Raw genomic sequence first — 12,721 nt, 5'->3', positions numbered from 1 at the left:
CATGTTCTTACACTGAAAATTACTTAAACTGTGCAAATCCACCCAAGATCAACCTGCACTCAACCCCAGCTATTGACGTGTTTGTTGTTTGCTGCACGGGGTTGTCCAGCCCTAACCTCACAGTCTTGCAGGGACAGTCGGCTGTAGGATTACAAGTCTGACTGGCTATCGGCTCAGGCAGTGGAGTTAATGGAGCTCAAACAACAGGCAGCACTTGAACTCTGAGGCCTTTCATCTTGGCTCCGTGTGTACTCTGCTGACAGCTCTTTCCAGCACATTGCATAGGTCCCCAGATTCTTCGAAAGGTAAGGGAGCATTTCAATAAACATATCTTGGGCTGTGCCAGGACCACACTGAACTGTAAGTCTAATGGTGTCAGGATGACACTCGATTTTGTAAGCCGACAACGGGTTTGATTTCAGCCATCAGTGGATTAAACTGCTCCTGTCTGAGTATTTAAATGATATTTTTTCATGGAAGATAAAATCCACATTGAAAGAGGTTGTTTTTTTTCTCTCTGAAAGAGGTATTGCTCTATTCCAAAATGTACGTTTGCAGTTAATGCCACTGATCTATAATTTAACTGTTGCAGTGCTGTGGGAACTTGAATTTCAAACTGCCTCCCTCACTATTTTTGCAATACTGATCTTCCTTTCAAAAAATATTTTTATTGTGTATCTTCTGAGGGTTTTCCACAGTAAAAGGGTCTGTGACTGTCTAAAAAGTAGCGAATAAATGTGGTACAAAATTCAGAGCTGAAATAGTTTTGGAAAGTCCAGTTGGAGTTAGACTAACCACAATTCACCTGAAATATTTTGATCTACATGTGATAAAATGTGAATGTATTTTAAAAAGCTGAAAGGGGAATTGTTAAAATTCTGACTCATATCCAAGATTAATACAGGAAAAGAAGAACTTTGCTCTCCATTTCAAAACTCAGTGCAATAGTTATTTTCTCCCCTCTCTCTCTCCTTCTGATCCTCCGGAAGTCCCATTTTCATCCCCTTTCCCACACACCCCCAGCCCCACATGACCCATCTTCATCCCCTTCCCCCTCCTGGCTCCATCCACCCACTTCACACACAAGGATCCCCCCACCCCCACCCCAATCTGGTTACAACTGTCATTCACCTCTCCCCTAATGGTTCCCATTCTCACCTTTACCCCAAATCCAGCACTGGTTTGTGTTCCTGTGTTCCAGCAGCTGTCTCCCATCTTCCCTCCTCTCCCCCCACTTTGATCCATCCGTTTCCTCCCCCTTTATCCTCTCTGTCTGCCTCCATCTATCATTCACCTGCTACTCTCTTCCAACTCCACCCCCACTCCCCTCCCCTACCTGGCACTACCTGCCTGTCATCTCACAGCCCTCCTCAGTCCACCAGTCACCTTGGAATCCCTTCTCGCCACTCCCCTTCTCCTCTTTATTACTGGTCACCTCGCTTCTCCACTCTCAGTCCTGATGCAGGGATTCGACCCAAAACTTCGACAATTCCTTTCCTCCCACAGATGCTGCTCGACCCACTGAGTTACTCCAGCAGATTGTTTGTTGGAATAGTTTTGTTACCCTTTCGCTTGCCATTTTCTCCTTCCCGCACTGTGGTTCCCTGTTGCTCCAGTGACAGATGATGCTGAGGTTTCCAGGCTGTTACAAAATTAGCAGCCTGCTGGCTTTATTGTGGAGCTAAATGTCAAATCCAAAGTGAAATGAAACTGGATGCGCTGTGGAGGAAAAAGGACTCGCATTTAAGAAAGGACGTTCATGACCTCAAAACTTCTGCCATGAAATTCTTAATTGAATACTTTTGAAGTGATGTGATAGAGGAAACAAAGCAGCCAGTCTGAGACAGAAATCCACCATATTTAACATTGTGACAATGTTTCTTTGTGAAGATGCTTGAGGGATAAATGTTGCCCGGGACACTGAGGATAATTCCTCGGCTGTTTGAATTAGTGGAATTGGAATTGGTTTATTATTGTCACTTGTACTGAGGCACAGTGAAAAACTTGTCTTGCATACCAATCATACAGGTCAATTCATTACACAGTGCATTGAGGTAGTACAAGGTAGTACAAAATGCCGAGTAAAGTGTCACAGCTAAAGACAAAGTGCACTGTAGGTAGACAATAAGGTGCAAGGTCATACAAAGTAGATTGTGAGGTCAAGCGTCCATCTTGTCATACTAGGGAACTGTTCAATAGTCTTATAACAGCGGGGTAGAAGCTGTCCTTGAGCCTGTTGGTACGTGCTTTCAGGCTTTTGTATCTCCTGCCTAATGGGAGAGGGGAGAAGAGAGTATGTCCCTGGTGGATGGGGTCTTTGATTATGTTGGCTGCTTTACCGAGGCAGCAGGAAGTATAGACAGAGCGCATGAAGGGAGGCTGGTTTCCATGATGTGCTGAGCTGTGTCCACAACTCTCTGCAGTTTCTTGCTGTCCTGGGCAGAACAGTTGCTGTGATGCATCCAGATAGGATGCTTTCTGTGGTGCATCGATAAAAGTTGGTGAGTGTCAAAGGGGACATGCCAAATTTCTTTAGCCTCCTGAGGAAGTAGAGGCGCTGGTGAGCTTTCTTGGCCATGGTGTCTATGTGGTTGGACCAGGACAGTCTATTGGTGATGTTCACTCCTCGGAACTTGAATCTCTCAACCCCCTCGACCTCAGTACCGTTGATGTAGACAGGAGCATGTGCACCGCCCCCCCTTCCTGAAATCAATGACCAGATCTTTTGTTTTGTTGACATTGAGGGAAAGATTGTTGTCATGACACCATATCACTAAGCTCTCTATCTCCTTCCTGTACTCCGACTCATCGTTATCTGAGATACGACCCACTACGATGATATCATCTGCAAACTTGTAGATGGAGTTAGAGCAGAATTTGGCCACACAGTCTTGAATATAGAGGGAGTAGAGTAGAAGGCTGAGGACACAGCCTTGTGTGTCAGGGAATCATGAGAGAGCAGACAGGACCTTGGTTCAACTTGTCTTCTGAAAGACAGCATGTTCAACCATACAGCTCCTCTTCAGTAACGACACAAGCATGCAGCCATCCAAACTTAGAGCATCAAATGCCATGCTGCAGTCTGGGAAGTAAACCTCTTGGGATCAAGGCTGACTCACATCCAAAAGAAAACAAACTGCTGGAGGAAGTCAGCAGGGTGAGCAGCATCTGTGGGGGGGACAGGACGTGTTGACGTTTCGTGTCAAGACCCTGCATCTGGACAACTCCCTTCCCGCCCCCAGATGCCGCTCAACTCACTGAGTTGCTCCAGCAGATGGTTTGTTACTCCCGATTCCGGCATCTGCAGTCACTTGTGTCTCCCCACTCACATCCACTCCGGTTTTGTGAGTCCTGAAGTGACTGATGACTGAGGTGGCAGGAGTACTGATGAGGGCAAGCACGGTATTGTAGCAGTTAGCATAATGCTTTACAGTGCCAGCGACCCGGGTTCAATTCCCGCTGCTGTCTGTAAGGAGTTTGTATGTTTTCCCCATGTCTGCGTGGGTTTCCTCCGGGTGCTCTGGTCTCCTTCCACGTTCCAAAGACGTACAGATTAGGAGCTGTGGACATGCCATGTTGGCACTGGAATCGTGGCGACACTTGCGGGCTGCCCCCAGAAAACTCTATGCAAAAGACAACGCATTTCACTGTGTATTTTGACGTACATGTGACTAATAAAGATATCTCCTACTAAAATTCACAGCACTCCAGGAAGGGAAAATAATTTTGCCTGTCATTATCTGGTGATTCCTGCTGACAGATGTGTGGCCAAGGTAATGCTGCAGTGCTGAAAAGGTCAAGCTGCCTGATCCCGCACCATCCAAGCTCATTCACGTGGATTGGAATCAGGGTCCAGGAACTAGAAGACAGCAATTTCTAGGCAGTTCTTCAGGATCGAGGATGACTTACTTCCTCTCTGGTTTTGTGCGCTCTCAGGTGACTCATGACACCAAACATTTTCATGGATGGGGCAATTGCTGGCCAACAAGATGGATGAGTAAGGTGGTCCATTCCTTCTGCCACTTAAGCATGTCCAATGCATGGTCTCGACGTTCTCTATAGCTTCCCCAGTGTTCCTTCCCCACTTTGAGCAATCATGGGTCAGGGATTCCCAGGAGCCTGTGAAGATGTTGCATTTCTTCAAGGAGGTTTTCAGCACAAAAGCCAACTCCAGGTACTGTTCATTCATCCTTTAAGTGAATCTGGTGGACTTTGTGGAGTCAGCTTTTGTGCTGCTTTTCCTCAAAATCTCTTCGCTTGACAGAGCTTGGAATAGAGTGTCTGTTTCTGGGGTCTGGTGCCGGGTATGCAAGTGATGTGGCCTGCCCAAAGGCGCTGAGTGAGTGTAACCAGGGCTTCAATACTGGAAATGTTGGCCTGAGAGAGGATACTGTTCACTTATCCTTCGGATGAATCTGGAGGACTTTGCAGAGTCAGCTTTTGTGCTGCTTTTCCAATGTTTTGAGGTGCCTTCTGTAGGTGGCCCAGGTCTCAGAAATATATCAGACGGCAGCGATCTTTGCTACCTGGTAGACCGTGAGTTTTGTGCCAGGCCTGAGGTTTTGATCTTCAAGCACGCTTTCCCAATGGTGCTTGAAGGCAATAATGAATTTCATCATTGATGTTTTTCATCACCAAGAACTGAAAGTGGCGTTGCAGGTAGACAGGATGGTGAAGAAGGTGTTCGGCATGCTGGCCTTCGTCAGTCAGGGCCCTGAATGTAGGAGTTGGAATGTTACATTGCAGCTGTACAAGATGTTGGTGAGGCCACATCTGGAGTATTGTGCACAGTTTTGGTTACCCTGTTACAGAAATGACATGATTAAAGTGGAAACAGTGCAAGGAAGATTTAGGAGAATGTTGCCAGGACTTGATGGCCTGTGGTATAGGGAGAGGTTGGGCAGGCAAGGACTTTATTCCTTGGAGCATAGGAGACTGAGGGGGTGACCTTATAGAGATGTATAAAATCATGAGGGGCATAGATAGGTTGAATGCACACAGTCTTTTTCCTAGGCAAAGGGAATCAAAAACTAGAGGGCATAGGTTTAAGGTGAGAGGGAAAAGATTTAAAAGGGACCTGAGGGGAAGGTTTTTCACGCAGATGGTGGTGCTATTAAGAAACAAGCTGCCAGCAGAAGTGGTTGAGGCAGGTACAATAACAACATTTAAAAGACATTTGGACAAGAACATGGATTGGGAAGATTCAGAGGGATATGGGCCAAACGCGGGCAAATGGGACTAGCAAATTGGTCAGCATGGATGAGTTGGGCTGAAGGACCTGTTTCTGTTCTGGATGATTTGATGACTCTATAACCGGCTCCCAAGATATGGGAAAAGGTCCCAACTCAAAAATAACAAGGCCTTGGGAGTAAATGGTTTCGCCACTGAATGTTCATGCTCAGCAGTGAAGGGTTTCAGTCAAAATACTCATCACCCACACCTGGGAAGATAAGTATGTATCAGGGGACTTCAGAGTTGCTGTAATCATAACCATTTTCAAGAAAAGAGACAATCTGACTGCGGTAACTCCCAATGGGTCTTCCTGCTAGCTACTGCGAAGGTCATCGCCAGGATCCTCTTTAACTGCCTCCTCCCAGAGCTGCTGTCTGATTCAATCCATTCAAGGGGACAGTGGACATGATCTTCACTGTGCCACAACCTCAAGGAAAATGCAGGGAGCAGCTCCAGCCACCATATCTCTATGCTTCTACCTGCACTGCACTTTCTCTGTAACTACAACACTATACTCTGCATTTGGTTTGCTTTTTACTACCTTGATGTAATTATCTATGGCACTATCTGTCCGGATGGCACTCAGAACGAAAGCTTTTCACTGTATCTCGGTACATGTGACAATCATAAACCAATACCAGTATCAAAGGCCTTTCCTCCCCCTCAACAAAGCCTGCTATTTCAGCAACCAGATAAGAGATAAGATTTCTTTGTTAGTCACATGTACATTGAAACACGCAATGAAATACATCTTTTGCGTAGAGTGTTCTGGGGGCAGCCCGCAAGTGTCGCCACGCTTCTGGCGCCAACATAGCATTCCCACAACTTCCTAACCCGTACGTCTTTGGAATGTGGGAGGAAACGAGAGCATCCGGAGGAAACCCACACAGACACGGGGAGAACGTACAATCTCCTTACAGGCAGTGGCCGGAATTGAACCCGGGTTGCTGTCACTGTAATAGTGTTATGCTAACCGCTACACTACCATGCCTGCCCTAGGAGGATCAGTAGGGGGCACAGGCCAGCTCTCTGATGACGAATGGGAGAAAATTAACGAGGAGAGGGAGAAAATTGAGAAGGATGCTAACCTTGTGGCAAAAGGCCAGTTAACCTTTTCCTAGAATTGGGTCCACCAGTAGTTTTAGTGGGAAACAATGCCTCCTAGTGGTCTAAAGCACTGCACTGCATGAAACTAGAGCCGTCAATGGGAACACCTATGGGTCAGATGCAGTATAAGAGACTCAGAGAGAATGGAATTCTCCCACAAAAACCTGCTGGGGTCAAATGTTGTAAGATTGAAAAGTAATTTTAAAGTAATCCTTACTGAATTTACTTGTTAACTAACAAGTGAGCATTCAGTACTCCTAACTTCTAACAACTATAACAACGGTCATAGATTCATGGAGCTATTCAGCACAGAAATGGGCCCTTTGGTCCAACTTGTCTCTGCTGACCATGATGCCTATCCACTCTGGTCCCATTTGCCTGCATTAGGTCCATGTCCCTCTACTGCTTTCCCATCCAAGTACCTGCCTGGTAGTGTAGTGGTTAGCATCTTGCACCCCAAGATCTCTCTGTCCATCAATACTCCTAAGGTCCCTGCCATTTACTGTGTATGTCCTAGCAAATATTTTCCATACCAAAATGCATTACCTCACACTTGTCTGGAATCCTGGTATCCATACACTCTCACTAATCTACTAAAACATCCCAAGGAGCTTTAACAGATCTTTAACAAACAATTTTTGATTCCAAGGCACTTAGGGAGATATTAGGAAAGGTTGATCAAAGGAGGAAGATCATGTGGAGAGCCTTTGGGAGAGAATTCCAAACAAAGCTCTTCTCAAGTGAATTTATTTTCTGGGATGCAGGCAACACTGGACAAGATCAGCATTTGTCTCATCCCTAATTCCCTTTGAGTAGGTGTGAGCTATTTTCAGTGAAGCTTCAACCAAATGGCTTGTTGGGCCATTTCAGAGAGCAGTTCAGTGTCAAGCACTTTGGTGGATCTGGACTCCACATTGGTCCACAGCAGGTAAGGATCGCCAACCTCCTTCCCCAAAGGATGGTAGAAACTAGATGAACAATTGTCACCATTGCCGATACAATTCTCATTAGTTAACAGAATTTAAATTTGACGACAGCCATGGTGGGATTTAAATTCACATCTCTGGAATGAGAGTAAAGGTTTGGATTAGTGGTCGAGTAACTTAACCAGGGCACCACCATCACTGTGTACTTTATTAAGGTAATGAGCAAAGACCAACTTCAGCTGTTTGCTAGAACCTATTATAATTCTTTGTTACCCTCAGCATGCAACTTTATCTCAGCTCTGTACTGAATGGCATTGACCCTGGAACAATAGCAAAATCCTTCACTTGGACAGCTTCTTTAACAAGGGAAAACATCTTGATCCACTGTTCAAAGCCACGATTTCTTTAAAAAAAACTACAGGAACAAAGCACTAGGAAGAGCAGGGGGACTAAGTACTTATGTGAAGAAGAGGGAAATAGGAGGAGCTGTGAGTTTGGGGAGTGGGGTGATGATATGGGGAAGAGGCAGAGGGACAAGAATTCCAAAGAGTAGGACCTGGGCAACTAAAGGTAGAGCTCTTAGTTCCGATGCTCAAGAGGTCAAGATCAGAGGAACAAAATATTGAGGAGATTACAGTGGTAGGGGAAATGTGGGTGCATAGGGATTAAACAGCCTACACAGAATTTAAATGATGGGCGAGCTGGACGATTCGGGGTGAGATGAGGGTAGGAGTGTTTTGGTTGAGCTGAATTTTATGAAGAGGGGAAGGTGAGAGATCACCAGCAACTATTGTAATCTGGAGGTAGCAAAGGCATTGATGAAGGTCTCCACTGTAGATGGACCAAGATTTGTGTGGAGTTGATTGGCAATCAATAAGAACAGAGCAGTCAAAATCTGGGTTTATTGAGACAAGAACCAAATGGCTTGGAGCTGAGGCAGACACCAGGGAGAAATCTGGAGATAAAATATTAAAGAATGGACAAATCTAGTCAGTTTTAACAGATGCACATCTGTCTGTATAATTGATTGTGTATTCAAAAGAACTCAGACATTCCTGGATTCAGAGAATAATTAAAAAAGAAAAGTAAATAAAACTAAAAATTGTTAATGAAATTGCACTGGAGTAAATGATCATCAACAAAGTGAAAAATTTCACCAAGGGAAAACTGATAAATGAAAGATATAATTCTAAATAGTGTTCATTGTAGGCTCTGTCCAATTTGTTATTCAAAAGAACAGGAGTAATGGGTGAGTGGGATGGTGAGGGGCAGATGCACAGATTATCCACAATGCCCCTCTGCCCCATTGTGTTTAACGCCAAGGGGGAAGTGTGCCTGACATGCACTGCACCTGTCAAAGCTCACAAATCTACCGCCACAGGCTATTGAAATGCCTTGGCACAGCTCCAGCACAAGCCTGGCTGATGGCAAAGTCTAACCAGAGATGAAAACAATTGCACTGGGGCAAACGACCTTCTTACGCACCGTCAAATTCAATGCAAAATTTAACATGGAAATGGTGCTTTTAACAACACTGTGCTTCAAGCTAAATTTACTCTCAATGTGTTTGACTCTTTTGTCCCTCCCTTGCAATCTTTCTTGATTACTTCCTGTTTTCAGCTGTTTCCAGACTGGCAAAGACGGCAAGTACACAGTTCAAAGTTGTTCTCTTGTCATCATGCTTTTAACTAGAAACTATATCTGATATTTTTTAAAAAGAACTGTTAGTGGTTCTTAAGTGGTTGAACTGTTCTGGGTAGGGAATGATCTGTAGGTTACAAGGTGCTTGAATCTTAGGAGGTAGCCTGTTTTGAACAGGTGTGAGTTTTTCCCTTCTCTATGAAGCAACAAACAAATGGCAAAGATCAAACCATTTCCTATGTGCACACTTTCTATTCATTCCTGTTGTACGTAGACTGTATTGTGATTGTACTGAATTAATTACAGCTACAGATGAAAGGATGGATTAGCTGGGTTATAATGGGACCACAGAGGAAAAGGATAGAGTGTGGACTTTTTCTGCAAAAAAAACTGAGTTACTTTGGCATGAGTAGATTAGAGGGGCATGTAAACCTTAATTTAAAATTGTGATTTTGATGTTTACCACTGGGCTATATCCAATAGTATGATTGGTGTGGTCCATTTATTGAATCACTAATCTTATTTCCTATTCCAATTGTTTTTTAATTCAGTGTTCACAAAAACTGAAATAAAAATGCAGGAATCTTTTTGTGTTACTGAGTGAACCATTCTGATCCAAATAGTAAGACTCTACAGGACTCCCTGACTGAAAACTCCCTAATATGGTGACAACTCCCTTTTTAATGAACTTATTAAGGAATGTTGAGAAACAAGTGCTTTGTGACATTGGTCCAAAAATGTCTAAGTGAAATTTCTAAGAACTGTATATTAAATGTCTAACTAGTCCAGGCAAATGAATAGCAATTACTTGAACATTTGGAACAATGTGAGCTCATACACCACAATAAACAGGAAGAAGCTAAGTTGAAGTTTGTTTGAAATTTGTCTGCTAAAGCCACAACATGTTTTTTCAGTGGGTAAACAAGACATTTAAGTTTCAAGTTTGAGGCATTAAAATTGGCTGTTGCATCCTAAAAATTAAGATTGGAAGAATTCATCCAGGGGGGTATACATGTTCGTGTGTAGGATAGAAGTACCCCTGATTGCTAAATGCTTGTAATTGTCTGCGTGGGTGTCACATGAGGAGAGAACCAACCTCCATTGTGATGCCTCCTGTATTCAAGTAGTCAGCCAAGGTTTATGAAATGGTCATGTGTAAGGCACAAAAGAGTGACTGGCATTCTTGGAATCATATTCCAGGGGATGTCAACAACTTCAGCAGAGATGGAGAGGGAGAGCAGGGGTAAACCCACAAGAAAAAAAGGGGTCTGAATAATCACATGTTTTCAAATATTACACCCTAGTTGGTATTTATAATTAAGGTAGGTTGATTTGGATTATTTCACACAGAACATCTGTTCTAAGATGCACTAAAATAGGAAGTGACAGGATTTGCCTTCAATTGATGTTCATTATTACTCCATAACTGCAGAGGTTGAAGCTAACAGCAAGTATGGGATTATAGTAACATTCAGCTCTCCATTCTGCCCATCCAAGTAATCCAGCCCTGCTGGCCTCTCCCCACACTCCTGTAATTATTCTCCTTCAAACTGAGTACATCTCTGGGCAGCAGAGATGTGCATCTGATTACAGCTCTCTGAAACGTCTCAATGATTTGATATCAATGGACTGCCCTACTTATGGAAATGCAGTCTTTCAGATGATGCATTAATCTGAGTCACCCTCACCTTCTAAAGTGAATGTAAAATAATCCATGGCAGTAAATCTTAGTGACCTGGTCAATAGTTTGCCCTCAATCAACATCATAAAAACACATTATTAAGTCATGATCATGTTGCTGTTATTTGGACATTTGCTTTATGCAATTGGTTCCTGCATTCCCAGAATTACAACAGGGACTAAGTACTCTTGAAACAGGCACCCAGTTCCAGGCATAGTGACAGAAGAGATTACCAGGCAGAGGAAATGATTCAAGCATGTGCTCCAAGCTTGCGTGCAAACATGCAACATCCCCATTGACTCTTAAGAATTCTCGTGACTCCTCAAAGTGAAGAATGAGCATGCAGGATAATGCGGAGAATATCTGAATCAATGCATTGGGAGCACAAAGAGCTCCTGCATAAACGATGGAAAGAGTGCACCATCTCAAAAGCTACTTGCCCAGGCATCAGTGAAAGAGCCTAGGGTTCCCACATTGGTATCAACAGTCACCTCAGAGCCCATAAAACCAGAGTAGAAGAAAATCATCCTTAATTCAAGGAACTGCACTACATGGCTGTATTGTCCCTGAGGCTGCGCAGGGTGCTCTACAAATGCAAGTCTTTCTTTCAGCTTGAAGTATACATGGGCAAAGGCTATGGCAGTATATTTTGTACATTCCAAATAAAAGCCACAACCCTCCCAATCTAACAAACACAATAAAATGTCCATGATTTTATTGAATGAAATTGGAGATAGTCGGTCACCCAGCTTTATTCAGAATCAGAATCAGGTTTATTATCACGGACTTATATGTCGTGAAATTTGTTGTTTTGTGGCAGCAGTGCAGTGAAAAGACAAAATTACTATAAATTACAAAATAAGTAAATAGTACAAAAAAAAGAATATTGTTCACGGGTTCATGGACTGTTTAGAAATCTGATGGCGGAGGGGAAGGAGCTGTTCCTAAATCATTGAGCTTGGGTCTTCAGGCTCCTGTACCTCCCCCCCCCCCCCCCCAATGGTAGTAACGAAAAGAGAGCATGTCCCGGTTGGTGAGGGTCCTTAGTGATGGATGCCACCTTCTTGAGGCACCGCCTCTTGAAGACGTCCTCGATGGCAGGGAGGGTTGTGCCTGTGATGGAGCTGGCTGAGTCTACAACCCTCTGCAGCTTCTTGCGATCCTGTGCATTGGAGCCTCCATACCAGTCAGAATGCTCTCCACCATACATCCATAGAAATTTGCAAGAATCTTTGGTGACATACCAAATCTCCTCAAACTCCTTATGAAGTAGAGCCACTGATATTCCTCTCTTTATAAGGATGGCCCAGTCGTTGCTTTATCGTTCTGATCATGATGATCAGCTTAAAATATAAGTCAACAATGAGGTCAATAAAGTGTATGTTTATGCCCATGCAACCAAGGGTCTTAGTAATTGTATAGCCAACTGAATCAAATTTCCTGGCTACATTAATAAAAACTACAGCAAGATTTTTTTCAATTCCGCTTGGTCCCTACGGTAGTGCAGCAGTTAGCGTAACACTATTACAGAGCCACTGACTCAGGTTCAATTCCCGCCGCTGCGTGTAAGGAGTTTCTACGTTCTCCCCATATGTCTGCATGGGTTTCCTCCGGGTGCTCCAGTTTCCTCCCACATTCCAAAGACATACCGGTTAGGAAGTTGTGGGCATGCTATGTTGGCACCGGAAGAGTGGCGACACTTGCGGGCTACCCCCAGAACACTCTACACAAAAGATGCATTTCACTGTGTGTTTTGATGAACATTTGACTAATAAATAAATATATTATCTTATCTTAATAAATTAATTAAAATAGAGATATTTTGATTGCAATGAGGGGTTGCTGCTAAAATTCCATTCTGTTGGTTGCTCAGGGTAACTGCATTGGCTAATTAAATCACAAAGTCATAGCGAGATATGGCACAGAAATAGGCCCATCAACCCTCTGAGTCCATATTGACTGTCAACGACTTGCTTACACTAATCCCATTTTTTATTTCACTACATTCTCATCAATTCCCTCGCAGCTTCCATCACTCAGCTACTTACTACAATTTACAGTGGCCAATTAACGTACTGACGTGCATGTCTTTGGGAGATCAGAGCAGTCACAGGAAAACCCACATGCTTGCAGT

At 43.8% G+C, this 12,721-nt stretch overlaps 1 protein-coding gene across 1 annotated transcript in view; it reads left to right on the top strand.

The window, feature by feature from the left end:
• Positions 1-172: 172 nt before the first annotated feature.
• Positions 173-12,721, top strand: part of LOC127569595 (fibroblast growth factor 1-like) — a 36,098-nt gene continuing 23,549 nt past the window's right edge. The window contains exon 1 of the mRNA XM_052014376.1: positions 173-305. The gene's annotated coding sequence lies outside the window, so the exon portion shown is untranslated. The remainder of the gene's footprint in view (positions 306-12,721) is intronic.

The sequence above is a fragment of the Pristis pectinata genome, chromosome 4 (assembly GCF_009764475.1).
Source record: "Pristis pectinata isolate sPriPec2 chromosome 4, sPriPec2.1.pri, whole genome shotgun sequence".
Lineage (NCBI taxonomy): Eukaryota > Metazoa > Chordata > Chondrichthyes > Rhinopristiformes > Pristidae > Pristis > Pristis pectinata.
The sequence above is the reverse complement of the archived record's forward strand: the minus strand, read 5'-3'. Positions and strand labels throughout refer to the sequence as shown.